A 24,464-nucleotide genomic window follows, 5' to 3' on the forward strand; every position below is an offset into this window, starting at 1 on the left:
TGGCTTTGAGGGAGAGTGCTTGCAACTTTCCTTTATGTCAGTATTTTTGAATGGCAGCCGAGGGTCTCTATCCTGGTCCCAAAGGCCAGCTCTTCAACATGAGACTCATACAAACACCTTCAAGTCCCGTCTGGCTTACGTGTTTGCTTTCTGAATGCTGGCAAAGGATTTTAAAAGGAGGGAAAACATCGAGCCATTGCTCCTCGAAATGTTCTTCTGACAAATGCCTCCTCTTTCCCCACCCCCTGTGGCTGTCAACACTGCACCCCCATGTTGTGCTTGCCACTGTGCCAAAACCTGCCGGTTCCCCTAGATGAATATGTACTTTCATGGCAAAGAATAAACCGTGTAGGCTGTGAGATGCTGCAGTCTGAACACTATGGGTTAAACACATAACTAATAATAAAAAAGCCTACTTAATCAGCCCAAGAGGAGCAGAGTGAAGATTTCATCATACTCTGCCAAGCTGGAGTTTCTGTGGGCTTTGAAACTCCACCTTCAATGCTAATATGCACACTTGTAAAAGTGCTCTTTTCCCTTCTAAGCCAAGCACATTTATCAACTCTGTGACTTGCATGTTAAGTTAGAGACTTGAATATATTAAGAGAACCAATGGATTTTAGAGAATTTCTGGATACACCAGGGGGCAGATCCTGCCCTATTAGCTTGAGTGGGATAGCATATTTATTTAAGTAAGGGCAGGATTTAGTCTTTTCTGCATAATAGTTTATTACTTAGATATGCTGTTTCTAAAATTCTATCCAGACAGAGGAAGTGAATGCTAGTACAAAAGATTTACATTCCCAAATTATGCATGGCTGAAGATTTTCAGAGTCCTAGCCATAGTCATCTAAGTTGCTGTTTGCCTTCTATGTAAAACTGACTGCAAATACAGCATTTTTTTAAAAAAAAACTCCTAATGAAAATACAAAGGAATGGCCTCTTTCATTTAGAAAAAATGAAAGTCATTAATTGAACCTGATTTCCATAGGTTTACAAGCAGGTGTGTATCACGGGGATTAGTGAGAAATGTAATTGTCAAAAATGTATTACCTTTGAGTGTACTGCCACATCCCATATCTATGATTGTTCTGATTTTGTTCTGCCTCTTCAGGCTGATGTCTCTGCCTGTGTTTCTCATGCAACTAATTCCTAGGTTAAGTCAAAAGAAGAGAGCTTAAGCATGTAGGCCATTAATATTAAAAGTGACTTTCACACTGGAACAAACCCAAAATTATTCTAATACAAGAAGCAATGTACTTTGTCGGTAATTTTTCGTATGGTTTTGGTATTATTTCAGCTGTGATTTTAAATGAGTTCTTTGCACTCAGCTTCACTTTCCTCTTAGTTCTCCAATGAAATCTGAACTCTGCATTAGTGATATCACATTTTGCCTTGCTGAGGATATAATTTGGGGTCAGATTCTGCTCTCAGTTTAAGCCCCTGATTATACAGGGAGTTTAGTTCAGATCAGTGCCCTTTGGGCTGCCCACCGTAAAACCCGGGTTCAGTGATGGCGACATGGGAAAGAATCCTGTCCCACTTCTCATAGTAGAGACAGGTAGCAGGAGCACTGCCGGGAGGTCCAGTTTTCACCTTGGATCTCCTGTGAGTGCTTTGAGCTCCTTGCTTTTGTTGCAGCACTAAATCGGGTCCTGGCAGTGACCCCTGGGGTTGGGGCCATTGCCTTAGCAATGACTTTGTACACCTCTGTAATGTGGTGATTGTTGGAAAGGACTGCCCACCCCTTAGTCTTTCTGCAGAGGGCAAGGATATCTGGGACCTCAGCATGGCTCCATGCGACTGCAGTGCTGAGGTATGTGACTCTAGGAGCATGCATCCACAAATAGACTGATCCTGTCTTTGTACAGCATTTAAACGGGGAAATGAAATCTGGTCAAGATGACCACAGATGTCCGGAGAGCACAGAGTCAGGCCAGCCCTAGTATCATGCAAAGCAGTGTGGAACGGCAGTTGGAGGACTGGTAAGCCATTGCAAAGTAGAGACGCATCCCAAGAATGTTAGTCCTCAGTAACTCAATTTTCAATTAATTTCAAAGTGGATTATGGAATTCGTATTAACTGGCCACTTAATATGCACTAAGAATTGTATTGTGTGGATGTGGGCCATTTTAATAGGAACAAATGAAAGTTAGTGCAAAATAACTATCCTGGCCCCATATAGACAAGGCCTAAGTTTGGAAGAAGGATGGAATGAATGATGAAAATGAATGATGAAAAAGCTTTTGTTCAACCACTCTGCTACTGAAAAACATACCAGTATGCTCAGTAAACCAGAATCTCCTATATGGCTACACATAACTGGAATCTCTGGAAATATCTATTGATTTTAATGTAACATCTATTTAGTGCAGCACAAAAGTGTGCATCTGGGCCTAACAGCAAAGGAGTTTATTGTGCTTTTAATCAAATGTGTTTATTCTAGTAATAAACAGAGACCCAGTTTTATTATTTCTATGGCAGTAAGGATCCCAAACAGGGATTAGCACTCATCCTCTCTCTGACAAGGTGTACCAGGCATTCACTGTCCCCTCCCAGAGACCCTACCACCTTGGCACACTCCACCCTACAAAGGTCTCCTGCTGGAAGGAAAGAAGGGAGAATTCAGACCCCCAGGGGTTGCCTAGAAAAGCCTCTCATGATCAGCTGCATGCAGAATGAGTGAGAGTTCGTCCTGTGGAACACAGAAGAGCCAGAACCAGGCAGAGGCCAATCAGAGCCCTGCAGGTCAGATTAAAAAGGCCAGCTGCTGTTTCTTCTGCGTAAAGCCAGGACAGGGAAAGAAGACTGTCCCTGTTCTAACCCAAGTAACCTGGCCCAATCAAGGGCCTAACCTTGACAACACTGATCTGGGATCTCTAGGATGGACACGTGTTTATATTATAGACTTAAATTCATCTCAAAATAGCCAGTTGGGCATTAGTCTTCCGTTAACCCCAGAAGGGGACTGGACTGAGAGCAGACCTGGCTGGAGGGCTGGGTCGTTGAGGCAGCAGACCATTGTGGAAGAGGATGCAGATGGGCACTAAAGAGGAAGAGTCCTTGCAATGCTGCATCCTGACACAAGGGGGTGATAGTACACTATAATGCTCCGCCACTACATGGCATCAGTGTTGTAGTGCACAAGACCCTTCCAAATATTTGCTAGTGTTGTTCTTTGTACCATGAGCTCCAAAGTGCTCCAAGCACTAGGCGCCACAGAGTCTAGTCTTTGGTGGGTTCTTGATAAATGTGCTTTCACACTTACTTCTGGGAGGGATAGCTCAGTGGTTTGAGCATTAGCTTCCTAAACCCAGGGTTGTGAGTTCAATCCTTGAGGGGGCCGTTTAGGGACCTGGGCCAAACATTGGGGATTGGTCCTGCTTTGAGCAGGAGGTTGGACGAGATGACCTCCTGAGGTCCCTTCCAACCCTGCTATTCTATGAAATCCAAAAAATGGGATCCTTAGGAGGGTTTGCAAGGAGGAAAGGGTGCAAATACTCCAGCAGCAAGACTTACACAGTTGCTGTAAAAGATGACAAGTGCTTCCTCCTCAGGCCCTGGGCATAGTCCAATAGAAGGGTATACGCAGTATCACCAACCTCAAGAATTAAAAGTCATGAGTCATGTCTCACAAATCACAATTGGCTTAAAAATCATGAGAATTTTTTTTTCAAATAGTGTTGGGGTTCTTTTTATTGGCCTTCTGGTTTCTGAGCCTTTAGGTCTCCACACTTACAAGCTTTTCTCCAGCAGCAGGAGGACTAGAAAGACTATTTAAAAAAATAAAAAGAAAGAAAGAATTAGAGCTGAAATTCCTTTAGTTCTAGCCAATGGGGCCTGAAGAAGAACCCAAAAATATCATGAAACTCACAATCATGGGAGTTGGTCGTACTGTCTATGGGTGAATATGCCCCATAGGTACATACTGTGCCAAATATCTGGACTGCCCCTTTACTCTAACCTCTGCAACCAGTTAGGTATTGCTTTGTAGGTCTCACTGGCCAGAGCTGAGTCCTGTTGTTCTCTGTGGCTCATTCCGGGGGGGGGGGGGGCACTATCAGTAACACATCAGCAAGCTCATTACAGTAATTGTGTAGGCAGCACAATGAGGATATCTTCTTCCTTTACTGGCGGAGCAGCTTTCCAAAAAGAGGCTGAATAAGCAATATTGCCATCTAATGGTGCCACTGTAACCTAATATTTTAACAGGCTGAACACTGGTTAACTCCCTGGTGCATTATGAAAGGTTAAATATACATATTTGATAACACTTGCACATGCCCGTTAAGAATTGTTGAAGAGCATGCAGAGATGTTTGCGCCCATGTGTATGCACACCCAACATCAAAAGCTGAGAGGAGTCCTACCAGACGCTGATTTTGGCCAAAAACATAGGATCTGTTAAAATAAATAAATATTGTATTGCTTGGAGCTTCTGTTTGGGGGCAGATAGTGGTAACAATGTGAAATTATAAGAACCATGGGGTTACATTTTCAAAAGCTCTTAAGTGTCTTTCAGTGAGACTTAGGCATCTAAGTAGGCAAGTCACTTTTGAAAATGGGACTTAGGCTCCTAAATCATGCCCTTCTGCAAATTGTATCCACAGGTAATTATTGAAGACTTTAAAAACAAACACCAAAAAAACCTATTTTTTCTGTTTGTGTTTTTAATTGCAATTTCAATACTTACAATTAGAGGGGGCAATTACTGAACTATTCCATATGCTGTATTTGTAACATAGTTGGGAGCCACCAGATAGACTACTTACAATAGTACCAATAAGTTCTATTTAGCTCTAGGTGAAAAGCTTATTGTTAGCTGTTGTAGTTGGCTGCTGAGCATATAGGCATAGGGTGACCAGATAGCAACTGTGAAAAAACTGGACGGGGGTAGGGGGTCATAGGAGCCTACTTAAGAAAAAGTCCCCAAAAACGGGACTGTCCCTATAAAAACGGGACATCTGTTCACCCTATATAGGCATATTGACTGCCATTGTTTCTTTCACTGACTTCTTTCTTGAGGGGACAACTGCTGCCTAAAGGATATACGCAAAAATACAATTCATTAGTGGTATGAAAACATTACATTATTGGATGACTTGTAAATTTAGAATGAGTCTGTGGAAAGAACACTGTACAGGACTAAGGAGTCTTAGCTGCTGAGAGAGACTGGGAAGGCATGAATCTTCCTGAGGAGTGGAAGAACTTCAGACAACATACAGAGTTCTCTTTGAGCATCCCCTGAAATCCACAGATGAAGAAGAAAAATGATATCTGCAAATCTGATCAGGAGAAAGAGGTAGAGACATATATACTGCTTGCTAGATGTTAGCTGAAAATCTGAGTGTATTACAGTAGGTTTTGATAAATCTATCACCCCAAAAGCTAATTCAGTGTTGGCATGCTATAAATTTCATGTGTCACTACAAGGTCCAAGTGAACCCATAGAATGGTTTATGACAAATGTGTTGGCTCAGGACTCTGCATTTGCTGACATGGAAGAAATGATTCAAAACAAGCTACTGTTTTTGACATATTTAACAAAATCTAATAGAGTGGGGAGCAAAGGCTGATTTAAATAAAGCAGGAGACAGTGCTAGAGCATATGAAATGACACAAGTCCAGCTAAAATCAATTTCTAACATGGAGGCACTGTATGGAGTAGCAAAACTCTGTATGCAAGCAGGCTATAAATCTATAAGCAAAGGGACAGTCAGTGGCAAATGTGGGAGAACACGATGCCAGCTGGATGTCTATCAAAAGGACACATACCTTACAATGGTAAGAGGAAATCTCTTTTTGTAAAACTCTGTAAATCCTAATAAATGCATAGAAACCACAGTGCAACACCAATGATGTTTTAGTGAAAGTTATCAGCATCCACTAAGAACAGAAGTAGCACCCGTTTCAACTGTAGTGTCTCAACTGGATTAAATATTGTTACTCCTAGGGAGAAAAGTTGCCACTAAGTTCAAGTTGAATGCTGGTGCACAAATCAGTGTAATGCTTACATATGTATATGAGCAGCTCTCAAAACTCTTCCCTCTTCCCCCCCAACAGAGACTGGCTATGCAGGTGACTGCTGCTTGTACAAGGTGTGTCTGTAAGCAAAATACACATGAAGAAACCTATAGGATATATCCTCAACTAGTGTAAACCAGAATAGCTCTGCTGAAGATATGAATAGTGCTTAGCGCTACCATGGAAGAACATGATGCAGATCTGTGTTATGCTCCAAACAGCTTGGGAAAAAGACAAGGGCACCACACAGAATAAAGCATTTTGGTTACATTCTTTCATCTTAGGATATCCAACCCTACCCTAAAAAACTGGCAGAAAATTGTGTGATTACTATTGGATTTTAAACTAGAAAAGGTTCATAGATTCTAAGGCCAGAAGGGACCCTTGTGATCACCTAGTCTGACTTCCTGTATAACACAGGCCACAGAACTTCCCCAAGATAATGGCTAGAGTGTAACCTTCAGAAAAACATGCAATCTGGATTTAAAAATTGTCAGTGATGGAGAATCCACCAGGACCCTGGGTAAATTGTTCCAATTGTTAATTATTCTTACTATTTAAGCAAATACACCTTATTTCCAGTCTGATATTGGAGATGGTGATTTCTCACCACGTTTATACCATACCTTGCAGAAGCATTGATAACAATAAGATCTTTTGAAGACTGAGCTTCAGTGGGATACTAGCAAGAATCCACCTTCATTAAAATGAAGCAGCTAATTGTTAGCACACGCACAGTGGCATGACATGATATAAATAAATATAAAATTCAGGTGGATGCATCCAAGCAATAAATTGTGACTCTATTAGTGCACATAGAGCTATGAGTGGTTTATGTATTCAGGTCTCCCACCACTACAGTAATAACTTATTAACAGATGGGAAAAAAGTGATGTATGTAATTAGGTTCAGCTAGGAAGGCTTCCACCAATATGTGCGTGGGCAAAAAGAGCCTCTGGAATCTGATCATATGTTATCCATCCTAGTTGTGTTTTTAGCACCATCTGAGAGTGAATCCATAAATATTTGTTATGAAGTTCATATTTGAATAGTGTGGCTTGAAGTTAAATACCAGTGCTCTGAAATATCTTCAGCAAATCTGAAGCCCATATTAAAATAAAACCTCGGGTTTTTTTCATAAACACCAGCCTTGTGAACAACCCATTATATGAACCATTTTTCCCAACAGGGAAAAAAATTGCATAATGAAGGTTTTATTGATGAAGAACAACTCAATGTCCTTTCATATTCTGATGCCTTCAGTGCATTGGAAATTGCTTTGCAGTAGTTTGCACAAAGGATAAAATGATGCAGTGCACCAGACCACAACGTATGCACCATAGCTCCTGTAATTTTGAGAGGTTCAATTTTATGAACTTTTTGATATTGTTAATTCCTCAGTTTCCAAATTGTTCATAAAATAGGGGTTCTACTGTAATTGATTTGATACTTTTTTTCTATTTTTTCCTTTTATAAAAGGGGCAGCTGTAACAGGCCATCTCTTGGCTCCTAATAATGTTACAGATTTCTGAGGCCTGATTCACCTATGTCTGGTATACAGTTGAAATTAATGGTGTCAAAACACCCAATACTCCTGTGTATAAGACAACTTTGTAACTTCTAAAGAGGGCTAAATGTTCAATAGCAAATACATTACCAAAATGACCTAGCATTTGACTGTATTTGTGTCTTATCAGCCTTCTGTTGAGAAAGGATGAAGGGCAAAGCACAAGAATACATGTACAGGAGAGGAGATGGTGCCTAGCATTAATTAATGATGTTAATCCTTCATAAAAAGCTCAGTGAATGGGACTATATCACTCTTCTTGCTACAACTCAGTTCTCTGGGATGCTATTAGACACGTATACATTATGCAATCTTTCACAAGTTTCTTTGTGACAATTATATTCTCGATGGCTTAATAGACATTCTTTTATGCTGTGAATAGATCATCCAACTGCGTATCTAGCACACGGACAACCCTAAAACTAGACTCTCTGGAACAGAGGTAGCAGTCATAAAGCTGACATTATTTTCCAAAGTAACGACCAGATTTTTCCCTCAGTTACTCCAGGGTAAATTTGCAGATAACTCTGTTGAGGCCAAATGAGCTACTTTGAATGTGTCTTGAAGCGTAACTGAATACAGAATCCAGCCCTCAATGTTCAAACTGAGCACTGCAAATACTAGATGCTCAGGTATACCATAGCTCTGTTTGATGTATTTGAAGAAAGTGGACCAAGGTGACTGTGACATTCCCCGGGTACAATCTGGACTGTTGAACAGCTGTGTCCCCTCAATTCTCCAATCTGGGGTGCCTTTTACATGGCTTTGCTGTGAGAACAACCACTCCTCGCCTGTTTACACACCACCTCTAGCATGCAAGAAATGACTTTTTGTTATGTCTACATGATATGTAATCAGTGGAAAAATATGCTTCTTGATATATGCTATCACATTAAATATGTCTTAGGCCTCAAATTCCCAAAGGGCCCTCTCTTCCCCACACCTTATGAGAGCAGGGATACCCCAATCTAATGCTGTACATTGAGAATGTCTTGCGAAATTCTCAGTTACTGTGATAAAAATATTTTCGTATTACTTGTATGTTCCACAAATAGCAAGAAACTATATTTTCCCCGGCACTCAGCGAGAACCGCTGGATTTCCGCTTTGTGGTCACACGTTTTGTCTTATTAGCACAACATTTAATTTGTGCTAATCAGACTGAGGTGGGTAGAGCGCGAAATTAACTTGACTTTCATTTTGTGTTGTACAGTACACTGACTTTGTAGAATCATGGTAGAAATCTGAGTTGTGGATGATGGATGAGAAAAACGAGAGGGTAAACAGGGTGCTGTGCCATTGCAACTGTGTGCTAAAAGGGACAAAATATTCAACTCAGACTTTGCCAGAAAAGCCCAAGTTCTCTGACAAATCAAAGGGCAAACTCCGCTCTCAGTAGCCCAGGTGTCACTTTGTTATAACGGAGAGCAGTTTGGACCCAAACATTTTTCTTCAGCATCTCCTTTGTTTTTTGAGGTATATATTCATCCATTTTTCTATTTCTCTGGCACCTTACCCTGCTTCACTAAATGAAGCTTTTCAGAGATGGGAGACTCCTACATAGACAGAAACCACAACTGCCTCCACCTGAAATAACAAAATTTCCTTTTAAGAGCAGGAAAAATAAAAGTGATACTTCACAAATAATGCTCTCTAACATCTTAGTAAGATTTGAGCATATTTTTTCCATCGGTGGATACAACGATTTGTCTCCTCATCAGGAGCAAACTGTAATGTGGGCTGGCAGTGCCGGGAAGCTTCAGAAAGCTCTTGGCACGGAAAGGACAGCTTCTGGGAGAAGAGAGAGTAACTACAACCATTTCCCTGAAGACAGCAATATAAAATGGACAGAGGGTAGAATTAACCCAGGTGCAGAAGGCCTGTGCACCTCTCAAGCCGAGTGGTAAAAGCAGCTATCAGACTGTCTGGGGAGGAGTTCTCTCTACTACTTGCATGCCTCAGACAGATCTGTGTGCAAGCTCTCAGTAAGCCGAGGACTACTTTGGGGCTGATATGTCTAGGGGCCATGGCAACTGTACTTCTGTTAATTCAGTGGCTTAAAATCCCTACTAGCTGGCAACAGCAGGGATAATGCCCTTTGATGCTGCTGCGATATTATAGGGCATGCTGTACCTCTGACTCTTCCACAATCTTTCTGGGATTGTACCCTTGTTAGTGAAAGGCCCTGGGCTACCACTTTGATGAAGGGCAAACCCTGCAACTCCACTGCTCTAAGCCAGGGTCCTTGGCATCAGCACCTCTGGTCTCACCATAGCTTCTTCAGCAGGTCCAAAGGACCTTGGCCCCCTGTTTGGTACCTATGGACCAGCTGATGTTTTCCAGTAACACAGAACAGCCTTTTCAAAACAAGACATTATTTATTAGTCAGTAGCAGTACAGTGTTCAGGGACATTGGGTTAAAATGGTAAAGAAAAGCCTAAATGTGTACTCTCCCCTACCGGCCAGCTTCGTCTTGCTTGGTTAGAAGAGTCCCACTGTGTACTGCCTGGAAGACAGACTACATGCACCTTATCACCTGTGTCTTTTGTTTCAAAACCCACTCATGCTGTTTTAATGTGGACTGCCTTCCTCTCCCCTCATCTAAGTTCAGGTCAGGGTGGGCTTCAGTGTTATAGTGCTTAATTTTATAGTGCAGTAACCCTACAGAAATTATCTCAAATTGGTAATTCTATCACACATGAGTCTCCAAAATCCATCTTCTGTGTGCTGCCATCATAAGGTAAAGCACCAGTATTCCAAAACCTAACTAACATTTTACCAGTAAGTTTTATCTAATTGAAAATCTGTGCAACAACAATTATGAGGCTTCACAGATTAGTAATAAATATATATTGTATAAAGATAAAGATAAAGATTGTATAAACTGTTCTCATCAAGTTCTCAATTTTATTTCATTTTAGTGCGGTGATTTAGCTATTAAAACCTCTTTTAAACTCAGTCCATATTGGAAAGAAGCTGGCCTCCCTATTCTTAGAGTGAGAAATGATCACATCCTTTCAACTAAGCTGTTTAACTATAGGTTGTCATCTATTATTTACAATGTTATAGTGGTCTCCATTAAAGAGTAAATATTTGCCAACAGAAATCAGACATATAGTATCTGAAATAGATATCACGTAAAATTATAAAAGCAACTTAGAAATACCACACATAGCTTAGTATGCTTAGTATGCCACACAGCTACTTCCACAGGAAATGTGTGATGCATCTAAGATATCCTTCTGTGGTAAATATTAGCAAATATTGATTATTTTTAATGGCAACCACTGTGCGTGTATTTTATATCCTGATGTCAATAATATCAATGAAAATATTAGGCACTGAGATACAATAGACAGAATTCAACTTAGCTGCAGAAAATATGACTTTGACTTTCAGAACATAGCTTTATTAGTTGCTTTATTGTTGGGAATTAGTTTAATAGCCCAGACAGTGAGGTTTCATTTTGATTAAACGGAAAGTTCCAGAAACTTCTAATACAATTTTAAAAACTTTGTCTTGTTAAGAAATATTAAAACTTATGTCTGAAACAATTTAAAAAAAAAAAGCTTTGGTAGTGTGGATTACGCAACAGATGTGATCGGTTCAAGGAAGCTGATGGCCATATAACCGAATGAATTCCTGTGAGCTTAACTGGGAGGTGGCTGTTGCTTAATTGAGACTTAAGGGAAACAATATCATTGAAAACTAATGGAAGGTATTTTATTTCACTACTAGTATAGATGAGTCTCATGTAACACAAGGGGGCTGTGCTCATTTGACCTCTCTCATCCCAGTCTGAACACTAACTGCTTAGTCCCATTTCATCTTCCTTCATAGGTGGGTTTAAACTCTTGGCTGCTGCAGAACTCTTGGCTGCTGAAAGTCTCAGGCCCATTCACTGAGGAACGGATTCATTGTATATGCAGCAAATTTGCCAAGCAGACATTGACCCTACATCTCACAACTCTTAAGTCCACTATGCTATTTAAAGGGTACTGGACTGTATTTTAGAAATTGATATAAAACACTATCTTACCATTGCTCATCTTTTTTTATCTGGTATTTGTTTCTTTTGCTTGGGGCTGTCTGACATTTTTGTTTTCAGTGATAAAAGCAGTTATGGCTTATTTAAAAAAAAATAAAAACCACTTGCAAAGTATATTACATGCAGATACACATCAACTTCACTCAACTGGATAACTGCTGTTTCAAATATTTTTGTAAGTGTAATTAACCAAACTACACACACATATGGGTGTCAAAGTGTGTTTTCTGCATCTCTGCTGTTTTTCCAAATATAGCCATTATCCCTTTATTCAAAACATGATGGGCTGACTTCAACCTTTGGGGTGCATCACAGCGAGCCTCCAAACAAATTCAGTCTGCAACTAAGGCCTCAATTTATAATGGTGAGAGTACTTAACCATTGGAACAACTCACCCTGGGTCACTGACCATTTTAAAATCAAGATTGGCTGTTTTTCTAAAAGCTCTAGGGATTATTGTGAGGAAGTTCTATGGCCTATGTTATACAGGAGGTCAGGTTAGATGATCACAATCACCACTTCTGGCCTTGGAACATATGAATAATCCAGTCCATGGACTCACAAGGGCAGGAGAAGAAGGCAGAGTGGCACAAATTGCCCAGCAACCTTATTCTGCAGAGGAGCCTGAAACCAGATAATCAGTTCACGAGTGAGCAAGGCCATATGGAAAATGAAAAGGGCAAGCTCACTGGGAGATTATTTGATTCACAGCATCTCCTGGAAAACATCTGCTGCATAGGTTCCTATGGACCCTCGCTGCTATGTACAGCTTCCCTCCCAGGAGTACTGCCACCTTTCCTCCCTCATGAGAGAAGACACCTGACAACATAACTGACCCAAACGGAGGTATGGGGGTGCAATTTGCAGCCTCCTGTGCCTGAAGAAGAATTTGGCCTAATGAGTCTAATTCAAGTGTTGTAATTTTGAAAACTTTCTTTCAATTTAGGGCTAAGTCATCCTTGTCCTACCTACAGTATCCTGAATAAGCAAAATGAATTCAGCTTCTTTATGTACTTCAATAGGAATCAGTGCATCCAAGACTCAGACAGAAAAAGGAGAAGGGTTTGGAGGTTCCATGACGAAGAAGAAATACAGTATTAATGCTATTCCATATGGAGTGGATCCTTGTGACACTATATTTCTGAAGAAAATTGAGACTTTTCTGGAGACAAGTTTACATACCTTCTTTGGTTTTGCATGCACTTCTGAGTGCTGCCGCTTCTATGGAAGAAAATTACTTTAGCAACATAAGATGAAGAGATGGGAAAGAGAAGGACATGAGCTTCTTTTCGGGTAAGAAACAACTTTCTCCAACAAATGACCCTCTGCCACAGATGCTATAGCTGATGTATTTGATGTATTTAAATGAAGAAACATATAAAACCAAATCTTGCTGCTTCTTCCTCCATAATGTCTCTAAAATCCACCCTTTTTGTTCTGTCCATGCAACTAATACTCTTGTGTAGACCTTCTTCTCCCTCATGCCACCTCCTCCTCTCTAGCCTTCCTGACACCCACCTCATTCCCCTCAGATCCCTTCAAAACTCTGCTACTGAATAGTTTTGAATAGACTAGTTTCTACCCTGTCATTCTGACCACCCCTTCTTTGAATCCCTCTGGTGGTGTCCATTGCTCCATATCAAATACAACCTTGTGGTCCACACCTTTAAGGCTCTTTATAACTTATCCTGTCTGCCTCTTCCGCTTTCAGTGTGAACTGCCACTGATGCTATCCTCCGATGCTTACTTGTCTGCTTCTTCCCCGAGGACCTTTATGCTTTTTATACATGGAAACCCACTCTGAACTAATCAGTTCAGCTGAAACCCTGTCCTTCTAATCCTTCCACAAGACCCACTTCTATTGTGATACCTATGGGAAACCACCAAGTGCTAATGGCTAGGTAGATAATGGCTATTATTACTATTACATTATATTTTGTGTGTTTTTATCTTATAACTTCTAAAAAGAAAAAGTAAATTGACCAACTTGCTCTTATAGCTGGCCTTTATAAACATACCTTCTTATTACTGTCTTTCTCCCGCCACAGTTCCTTCCAATTGTTTGTTACATCCACTTGTTGTACCTAGTCTTAGTCTGCAAATGTTTCAAGGCTGTCTTCTACTCTTTATCTGTACAGCAACTAGCACGGTAGGGGCTCAGTCTGACTGGTGCCTCTACATACTACTGTAATACTTATACTAATATTAAGAGACAGGTTTATTACAGGTAATAACAAGCTTTTGTCTACTATGTTACAAAAAGATTGTGTGATTGACAGTCATTCTTAAAACACTCCCCTTACTCACCACTTGACCTTCTAATCTCTGGATCCAGCCCTACCATAGAGGTTCACAGCTCAGGAATTCTGTAAAAGGGGAGTAATGCAATGGGGAATCAACCCCCAAATTTTTACAGCTGAACAGCTCCTTACCTCTCCCAACTGGCTTGAGCCCTGTCCCCCCACCTGGGGTCCCCAGAAGGGAGCTGTCTCCTCATCCCACTCCTTTCCCCCTCTGCTGGCTCTCAGCTTCAGGCCAGTCCCGAGCACTGAGAGGAGCTGCCCATGGATTCTGGCAAGAAGACCCAGCAGGCAGAGCACAACCCAAATGCAAATGCATGTGGCTTAAAGGGAACATTGATGGCTGGGCCAAACTTGATTGGTGTTGGGAGGGTCCTATGCAACAAATCCAATGGGCTGCTCCAAGCTAGATTACAAGTGCCAGAGCAATACTCAGATTTGCTCAAGTAACACTACACTGCTGGAAGTCTTGTCATCAAACAGGTAGTCACTCCTCTAGGCCAGCAGTCATTGGTCTCCTTTGTATCTCATAGGTAGCTCTAGACACACGTTGATAGTTCTTGATAGTTCATTCAAACCAGCACATCTATGTGACCCACACCCAGTTCACTGTTTATTCTCCTGTACTCAATGAAAGTTACCCTTGAGACCAGTAGGTATCATTATAAAAGTAAATGGGTAAACTGAGTCACACCTAATTTTCATAAAAATAATAGACATTTCCTGCATTCTCCACAGATGCTCTGTATGTGTGAATTCCATCTCTCCCCAGTATAAGGCCAAATTTTGCCCTTGCTTGTACTGCAAGGAGCTGCCAGGATATAACTAAGAGCAGAATTTGCCTCTTTGTTCCCTGAACAAAACCCACTAATTTAAGCTTTGTTCAGGACAGAGGTGAATTTTGCCACCCAGTGAGAAATGCTGTTTACTATGTACTATCTTTGCACTGTGCAATGTAGTGGAAAATAAAGACTTTGATTAAAATTGTCTTTTCTGTTCCTATGCCTGGTAGCAGCCCCCTTACAGCATTTCAAAACACATCTTTCCTCCCTAGTCTATACTTATTTTTCCCCTTCTGATTATAATGTACTATTTAACTAACAATTATTTATATATGTAACTTATTTAACTCTAAGTGTTACAGAATAAAGTTTTGTGATAGCTTTTGTGACTCCAGCAATATGAGGACCCAAAATAAAAGAGACTGTAGAAAAATTTCATTCCTAGTTTAGCCTCAGAAGAACTTTCATCCTTTACCACGTAAGCAAATTGTAAATGGTTATACTGTAAAGTTATGATAAACTAATATAAACTAAAAGAAAGTAGGAACTGATTTTACAGGCTCTTTCTCTGAGCTCTTATATTGCTGGAGTCACAAAGGCTACCACTGACTGCTACCAGCAATTGGCTCAAAAATGCACATTTTTTTAATGGGAGGTTTTTTTATTATTTTAAGTTTCTTTTTTGTTATCTGAAAGCATATAGGTGTACATGTAAAGTATGTTTTATGGTATTGTGACAGGGTCAGTCCAGATGGCTACCGGAGAGTAATAGAAGGCAGATATATTAGCCCCAGGTTAAGTAGGTCCCTTTTCCCTGGGTAAGGTAATAGGGGTAGGTTCCACAACAATCAGGCACCTTCTGGTGACAATTAAGACAGACAGGCTGATTAGAACACCTGCAGCCAATCAAGAAGCTGCTAGAATCAATTAAGGCAGGCTAATCAGGGCACCTGGGTTTAAAAAGGAGCTCACTTCAGTTTGTGGTGCACGTGTGAGGAGCTGGGAGCAAGAGGTGCTAGGAGCTGAGAGTGAGCACCCATACCATTGGAGGACTGAGGAGTACAAGCATTATCAGACACCAGGAGGAAGGTCCTATGGTAAGGATAAAGAAGGTGTTCGGAGGAGGCCATGGGGAAGTAGCCCAGGAAGTTGTAGCTGTCGCACAGCTGTTCCAGGAGGCACTCTAGACAGCTGCATTCCACAGGGCCCTGGGCTGGAACCCGGAGTAGAGGGCAGGCCTGGGTTCCCCCCAAACCTCCCAATTCCTGGTCAGACACTGGAGGAGTTGACCTGGACTGTGGGTTCATGAAAACGGCCAAACTGAGGGCTGCCGTGAAGCTCCAAGGTGAGCAAATCTGCCAGTAAGCGCAAGACCCACCAAAGTAGAGAAGGAACTTTGTCACAGTATATATCATGTGACACTTATAGCAATACATTAAAATATAGGTGTATGGATAATGGTGAGAAATGGTCAAATCACAGCAAAAAAAGCTAAAAGCTCTTGATACCATCATTCTAACAAAACTGACAGAGCTGTTCAATGAAGTTTGCAGGAAAAGAGACTCCTCCTGACCAGTGGAAATATGGAATCATTGTCAGAATACCCCCAAAAGGATGAGCTTACTGTTGGTAACAACTGGAGAGAAGTTAAATTATCCTCTGTTGCAGGGAAATCCTTCTGTAGTATGATACTACACAGGATGAAAGAGGCAGTGGATGCAAGACTTAGAGAAAAACAAGCTGGATTCAGGCCCAAGAGATCACATGGAGTCAAATATTCACACTAAGGACCATTATAAAAGAATGTACAGAACAGAAAGGTCCCCTCAATTTCATTGATTTTTTTTTCAAAAGGCATTGACAACCTGCACAGAACAGACATTGTAGAATATTCTTCAGTCCTATGGAATCCCAGCTAAAGTCATCAACATCATCAAGGCCAGGTACAGAGATGTGAAGTACTCTGTAAGGCTGAATAACAGTGGTTCAGCGTGGACACTGGCATGAAACACGGCATGAAACTCAGTTGTTGTTTGGCATTGCCTTAGACTGGATAATGAAGAAGTGTATTAGCATCACAAACACTGGTCTAACATAAATAGATAACAAATACCTAGAAGACCTAGACTTTGCAGATGATATTGCACTACTGAGCGATACCTTAAAAAGTTATGGAGACAGACAACCTGGCAAAAACAGCAGGTCGAAAAGGAGTGAAAATTAATTATGCTAAAATAAACATCCTTGAAACCCAGGTGTCCAGCAGTGACACCACATTAGATGGCAAAATTTTCAAGAAAGCAGAACAGTTCGCCTATCTGTGCAACACCATATTGGCCACTGGAGACCTCAAGAAGGAGCTGATATCAAGGATAGGAAAGGCATTTACTAAACTCAACAATGTAGGGACAACAAAATATAGAGCACTCGAACAAAATGGAGAATTTTCAGGTCAAACATAACCTTAGTGCTAACATATGATTGTGAGGGCTGAAGATCTACCAGAATGTTTGATAGAAAACTAGATCCCTTTGAAATTAAGTGCCTTCAAAAGATTCTGGGCATTGGTTGGAAAGACTTCATCAACAACAAAAAAGATCTGAGAAATCCCCAACCAGCAGCTCATTCATACCAGAATCAGAAGGAAGCACTAGACATATTTGGAGCAAGTACTCCAGATGCCAACACACAGACACCCACATGAAGCTGTCAAGTGGAAATCAACTAGTGTGAGGAAATAAGGGCATTCAAGAGAAACCTTAAGAAGAACCCTTAGCAGGGAGAGGAGAACAGTCAATCTCAATGCCATAGAGCAGATGGAAGCAGCAGCAAATGCCAGAGAAGAATGAAAGGGACTAGTTTCTGCCGTGTGCACAAACGTTGGCACAGGGAGGATTAATGTAATATATGTTCAACAATATTCATATTTCATTATTTGTCTTAACATTTTGCAGTGCATGCATGTTGAGAAATGTTTTGTTAAAATGTGACAGTCTAGACTGCTGTGCTAACAAAAACTAATAGTTTTCTTTTCAACTAAATTCTGATGGGGTTATTTTGGACAGTAAATCTAACCTTCCCACTCCAGCTACAATGAACAGTATGTGAGTAACTAAATGACAGTTCTACTCATGGGAAAAGCTCTTGTGGGGGTCTGAACTTCAAATAATGAGTAATTGAATCAACTGATTGTATACAATATTACTGTATTAAAAAAATCTTATCAAGTAAGGTCTTTTATGAAAGCTAATGACAGACTGGTGATTAATATTGTCATAAATATGTGTATTAACACTATATGAGGAATTATGAATACTCACTGATATAGTTTTAAAGTCTGTGACCAAACACAGGGAGAAAAAGGTTTTATCCCAGACAGGAGGGAAGGCAACTATCTACCTGTCTCTGGTGAAATTAAGCAAGGTATGACCAAAAACAATGGAAGCCCCAATTACATATGAATCAGCAGGGGAATAGGAAGTCTACAGGAAGTGAAGAACCGTAGGAGTGTGGGGACAAAACAGGGAGTTTGGGAAAATATATGCTACAGAAGCACCCATTTTGGCATCCATTGTTGGACAGACACACAGGGCCAGAGTTCTTACAAGCTGAGAAAGATGGATCCTTCAATTAAGGGGACTGAAATTTCTGAGAACTGAGTATAAGTGAAAAACCTGCTTAGGCAAAGATCTTTCACCTAGGGAAACCAATACCTTTATTTCTGGGGAAGGCCTTGACTGAGAGAAAGTCAGCCATGGCTGGAAAGAAAGTTTAGTAAGAAATCTACCTTAAACCAAGACTGTAGGTTGTTAAGTCTGAGCTGCTAGAAAGTGCATTGTATTTGTATTTGCTTGTAACCATTTTGTCTTTATCCCTTGTACTTGAACTCACTTAAAACCTCTCTTTTTGTTAAATTTGTTTTACTTTTAATCTAAAGCAATTTAGATTACTTTAAAAGTTTTACTTTTTGTTTTACTTTTAACCAAAAGTGCTGTGTTTGAATCTAAGTGATTGTTAACTCAAAGCTATAAGCTGTGCTTTTCTCTATTTAGAGGCACAACAAGCCTTATTATTTCTCTGAATTGTCCAGGATATGTCTACACACTTCAAGGCAGATGATTATGGGGAAATTTGGGACTGGGTTGTGTGTTAGGGTCTCCCTACAAATAGTAATCAAGACTGGTGGAGACCAGGGTGGGGCTTTTATATTGCAGGCAGGCTGGTGGGGTCAGATCACGGAGCCAGGGCTGTACAACACAAACAGATTCGGGGAACTGTATATTTGTCTTCTGGCTGTTGGTGTCCAGGTTGTGAGCCACAGAAGCAGTGCATTTAAGGCAGCCAGGGTAACAGAGCAGGCAGCGATACAACTGCTCACTGGCCTGGGTTGAACCCCAAAACGTGAGAGGCTCTAAAATATTAGCCAGTTGTTATCCTAAAAATGAATGTATGAAAATGCATACATTTCTGTGTTAGTGTGCTTTATTGGCACAGATGTATTTCCCATTCTGAATTATGCACACTGCTTTATTTTGTGAAAACTGTCATTCCAAATACAATCATCTTTTCATTCTCATTTTTTGATGAGTCAGCAGACATGGCATTTTTTTTTCTTCAGAAACCTGTTACATGAAAAATGATTTTCAGTTAACCTTTTCAACAGAAGAAATGACCCATTGCAGCTCATCAATAATGCCTCCATAGGTCACAAAGAAGCATATAAATGCTGCATTATGTGTAGCACCCTCAACTTCTATTGAAGTCAACGGGAACTGCAGATGCAGAGTGCCTATCAAGTGGTACAGCTACGAATACATTTTTTTAAATGTAGCAGCTTCTAGGATCAGGCCTCTACAGCTTCAGTGGAAAATGTTAAGAGACCTTTGGTTGAGTTCCTCAAAGTTAGAAATTTTTAAAAGTTTTTACTGCACATTTCTTTCAGATGCTAATCATCTCTTTCTTGAAAAGAAATTGCAATTTCATTAGCATGGAGTCTGTATCCTTATCCACCTGATCTGTTTGATCGTGCCTAAATTCTAGAACTATCTCCCAGTGCTATTGTGAAAAACTGATCAGACAATGATCAGCTGAGGTTGGAGACTGAGCCTTGGAGCAGACTAGATGCAGTCTCCTACTGTGCTCATGCTGAAATCTTTTCCACTTTGTTGATTTCTTCTTTTACCTTGTATAAAGTCTGTTTGTGGCAGGCACATAATGGCTTACTGGCCATCTGAAGATATGACAATTAGTACAAAGTTTTAAATGACAATCAAATGTTAGGGTGTTTTTCAATTTTTTAAAATTTCTTCTTAGTCTTGTTCTTCTACTGGAAAAAGTCACAGGACAGGATTGTGACTTGTGCTACATGCCAATGCAAGAGAGTAAGAAACCCTTTACACCCTTATGCAGACAAGCTGGATCTGCACACATAGGTGAGGCTAAATTCCTACTTCCTCCTTGGAACAGGTATTGGAAGGGGTGGGGAGTAGGGCCTTGGCTGTACTTGCTGGCAGAAACAGCTAAGCCAAAGGGCTAGGAATTTACAGCAGTAAAATATGGCCCTTCAAGAGCAAGGAAGAAGCAGGAAAGGAATTATGACTGAGAAGTGTGTCTCTGAGTCACAGTGTATCCTGGGCCCATCTAGAGTGGTGAAGCTTACATTTTATGTCAGATTTATTAGAAAACTTACTCATAGTGAATAGCACTTACTCTGCATCTAACTCTTGTTCATGCTGAATGAGTTTCAGTGTGTATCTGAATCTGGCCCACAATTAGATTGTTTTTCAGATACATATATTTGAAAGGGATTTTTAACAAAATACCAGGCTTATTTTAGCAACAACCTGCTAATTTGGTAAGCACTGCATCCTTCCTGCCTCACCCCTCACCCAAATTCCTTTGAGCCAGGATGCTGTAGTCACTGAGTCCCAACTTGAGTTACCTATATTCTTGAATTCTACCCTATCATTCTGCTACTGAGTATTTCATCATGGTGCTTATGAAGGGCAGAGAAATAACTTCCCTTAGAGATAAAGCTATTCCACTGATCATCTTCTAGAAGATATGAAAAAAGAAAATTGGACCACAACCTCTCCTGAAGGCAGGATATTAATTCCTTGTTGGCTCAGTTCCTAAATCCACGTACAAATGCAAACAACTGCAAACCCAATACACTTTTGAAGGACCAGGAAGTCAACTACAGTAACTTTGTTATTAAAAATCCACTTCACAATTAAAAACAAAACCTGGTTCAGCATTTGTCAGGTACACAATATATAAAGTCTTCAGAATTTCTTTTGGCTGCATTAGAGGTGGAACAGGGAAGAAGCACACTGAAGGAGACAAAGTATCCAGAAACAGTGCTTTTGAAGGGAAGCAGCAGGTATTCTGCCTTCAGAAGTACTCGATGGACCATGCTTAACAGGACATATAGGTACATTATACCTATATGACAAAGAGGTGTGTCATACACTTTCCCCACTGTAGCCTTCTATGCTTGCTGGTTTGCAGAGGAGTGGGGTCTAATCTACTTGAATGCGTTCCTAAGGGGTGGTAAGCATTATTGGTAGGAATAGCAGTGCCCATGGTGCTCAAAAAACATGCAAAGGTGAGGAGGTAAGAGCTCCCTACACATCTCCCCCCCCACACACCACCCCACATCACATATTGGGACAGCCATAATTTAGCCCTTTATGTTCAAAGCTAGTCTAATTCTAATATGTTCTTTTGGGTGAAATCCTGGCCCCACTAAAGTCAATGGCAAAACCTCTTTGACTTCAGTGGGGCTAGGATTTCACCCATTAAATTTGCTATTAACATGTTCTGGGAGTGATTAATTGATTTGTAACAGGGCTTTGGAGTCTTTAGTTATAAACTATATCTTGTAGGTTTAGATGATCACTACACTGATCTGTTATAACTTTAAGGGCCTGTCTCTCAAGATCAGGCTAAATTAGGTTATTTATTCCCTTTATATATGTGCCACTAATTCAGCAACAAAATAATAGATGCACTTACACCAGTATTTAAACTCAGTAACAGAAAAGCAGAAACTATATCTGTGTGTGTATATAGTATCTGAAACTTTATCTTCATGCTAACTATATATAAAAGAAACACTCACCCATACTCAAGCACTTGCATGTAGATTCTTGAACCTCTAGAAAAGCTGGACTTTCCAGCAATTACTGTCCTCTGAACTTCAAACCTTTTCTCCGGGTGTTTTGAAATCACTGAGGGGCTGATAATAATAATCTCACACAGTCTTTACTCCAATATAACTCCATTGAGTGATTCTTTATTTACAGTAATGTAAGTGAAATCAGACTCAGACCAGTGGTAGGAACTGTGGGATATATCGCTCTTTGTTCTTCAGCGTTCACTGGCTGAGCCAAAAGCAAAATGCACCCAAAGCTAGAGGCAAAAGCAAACCTTACCTGACTGCAGACAACCTTCAACTCCCTTCCCAGAGATAATTTTTACATTTAGATAGACTTTAATATCAGTAGCATCTATCTATGAGAGTTGTGCTCAAACAGTTTAACTCCCTATTGTTGAATTCTTCTCCTGATAGGGAGACAAATTTCCAGGTGAGGTGCTGTCCTTATATCACATGTAGAATATCTTTGTGCTACCAGCTTTCTCATAATATTACTTAACTCATACTATTCATTGGTTCTGCTTCTAAATTGAAATTAATTTTCACTTGGAATAATAAAAGTGGAATAACTATAAAGAATAGCATATTTTAGAACTGTGATATACATATCAGAGCTGTATTTCTATATAGTCAAATTCCTACTGTAAAAAAAGAAAATTGGGTTAGAAATATATATCTTGTACTGTATTTTTGTATGACACATGCTTATGATTAATTGTACCAGCCAGCAGGTATCTTTGTAGCGTAATGCAACAAATTTGAAAAAAAAAAAAGTTACTTGGTAGGCAAAGCATATATAAATAAAATTTGGCATTAAGTTAAAATTTTAGATTTTTGAATGACTGTGGGAATAACTTTCAGGCAGCAACAAATCCTTAGAATGATTACCCAGCAGTTGCCAAACTCTTAATTGCATCTCTGGTAAGAACGTTTATTGAGGCTGCTTTTGCTATTAGTCTTCTGTGATGCTTAAGAAGTGTCAAACTATTTACTTCACATTTAATGTCTATATCTACAACTTACTACTTTAGTTCAGATAAAGTAACTTCTTTTCCAAAGCCTGACTTCATAAGTGTCCTAACTTGAAGAAAAGTTATTTTGTTTTCTTAATCAGATTTATGCTTCATAAACTTCCTCTTTCTTCAGTCAAATACAGTAAATAGGCTAAGCTGATAAAGTGCTTAAGGATTTATGATCATTTGTGTATGGAGGGTTGCTTTGTGTATGGAGGGTTGTTTCAGCAGTTTGACTTTTCTATTTTTAACCCTCTGCTTCTTGATCATGTTTTGTCTTTAACACCTTTGTTTTATTTGTATGGTATTAATATGCTATATTTTAATTTGTCTTAGCATGTTGTCTCCTATTTAACTGTAATGCTCACTGTTTTGATTAACTTTTCTTGAACAGTTTAAGAAGAAAATTCATTCATAAACTTTGTTTTGAATATTTTAGATACAACAGATACAGACACAATAAAACCCTAGTTTTGCAAAGCTTTATGTAGATGCTTAACTTTAAGCAGTTGAATAGTTCAATTCAAGTAAAAAGTGTGATCAAAGCACCCACCTGTCTGTGGTAAACTACTATTAAATCTGACTTCCTTGCGCCACCTTAGAGACTAACAAATTTATTTGGACATAAGCTTTTGTGAGCTAAAACCCACTTCATCAGATTCATGGAGTGGAAAATACAGAGGCAAGTATAAATACACAGCACATGAAAAGATGTGAAAAGATTTATACCTGCCTCTGTATTTTCCACTCCATGAATCTGATGAAGTGGGTTTTAGCAGACAAAAGCTTATGCCCAAATAAATTTGTTAGTCTCTAAGGTGCCATAAGGACTCCTCCTTGTTTTTGCTGATACAGACTAACATGGCTACCACTCTGAAACCTATTAAATCAGAGTAAGGATAGCAGAATCTAGCCCTAAAATAATAAAATCAATGGCTTTCCAAATACTTGCCTTGCAAGGATTAGTTTGCAAATAACTTTCTAATACATCTGCTTGTGGGAGCTAACTGAAAATCCAGCAGGAATCAACCAGTCTAGGTTGGTTACTTACAAATGCAGAGGTACAAAGGCGTATTTACAGCAGTTCCTTTTAACATTAATTTTATTTTTCATTTTCTTTGCTGGGGCTGATCTTACAGGCTTCATTGTATTGTTTTTGAGTCCTTAATACACAATTTGTAGACATGTAGATAATAACTTCAACCAAGCCTTTAGTAGCTTAAAATGTTTCCCTAATGAATGGAGTGTTATCTTAAAGCCTTTTTCAATACTTCCTGCCTGTCGTGCTTTCTACCGAGGTGGTGGAACGGTCACATCAGCCCCCTTTCTGGTGTTTGCGCCCGCCACATCAAACTAAATCATACCGAAAACTTTCTTGTGCGGGCAAAATACGTCCCCTCTTCCCCTCACCCGCTGTTGCTACTTTGCAAGATGCTTGATATCATCCTCATGTAGCCTCCAAAGCTGCCAGTGAAGCAGCTGGAGGGCACTACTGGGGGCATGTACGGCAGGAGGAGCCACAGGGCAGTAACTAAAAGGCAGCGTGGCGCCGCTGGACCTGCTGCGGATGCCC

The 24,464-nt window shown here is 40.1% G+C and overlaps 1 protein-coding gene across 2 annotated transcripts in view; it reads left to right on the top strand.

Moving 5' to 3' along the window:
• The window catches only part of ST6GAL2 (ST6 beta-galactoside alpha-2,6-sialyltransferase 2), a 255,452-nt gene that overhangs the window by 168,950 nt on the left and 62,038 nt on the right, over positions 1–24,464 (top strand). The window lies entirely within an intron of this gene.

The sequence above is a fragment of the Lepidochelys olivacea genome, assembly GCF_965140295.1.
Source record: "Lepidochelys olivacea isolate rLepOli2 genome assembly, chromosome: 1".
In the NCBI taxonomy this organism is placed as follows: domain Eukaryota; kingdom Metazoa; phylum Chordata; order Testudines; family Cheloniidae; genus Lepidochelys; species Lepidochelys olivacea.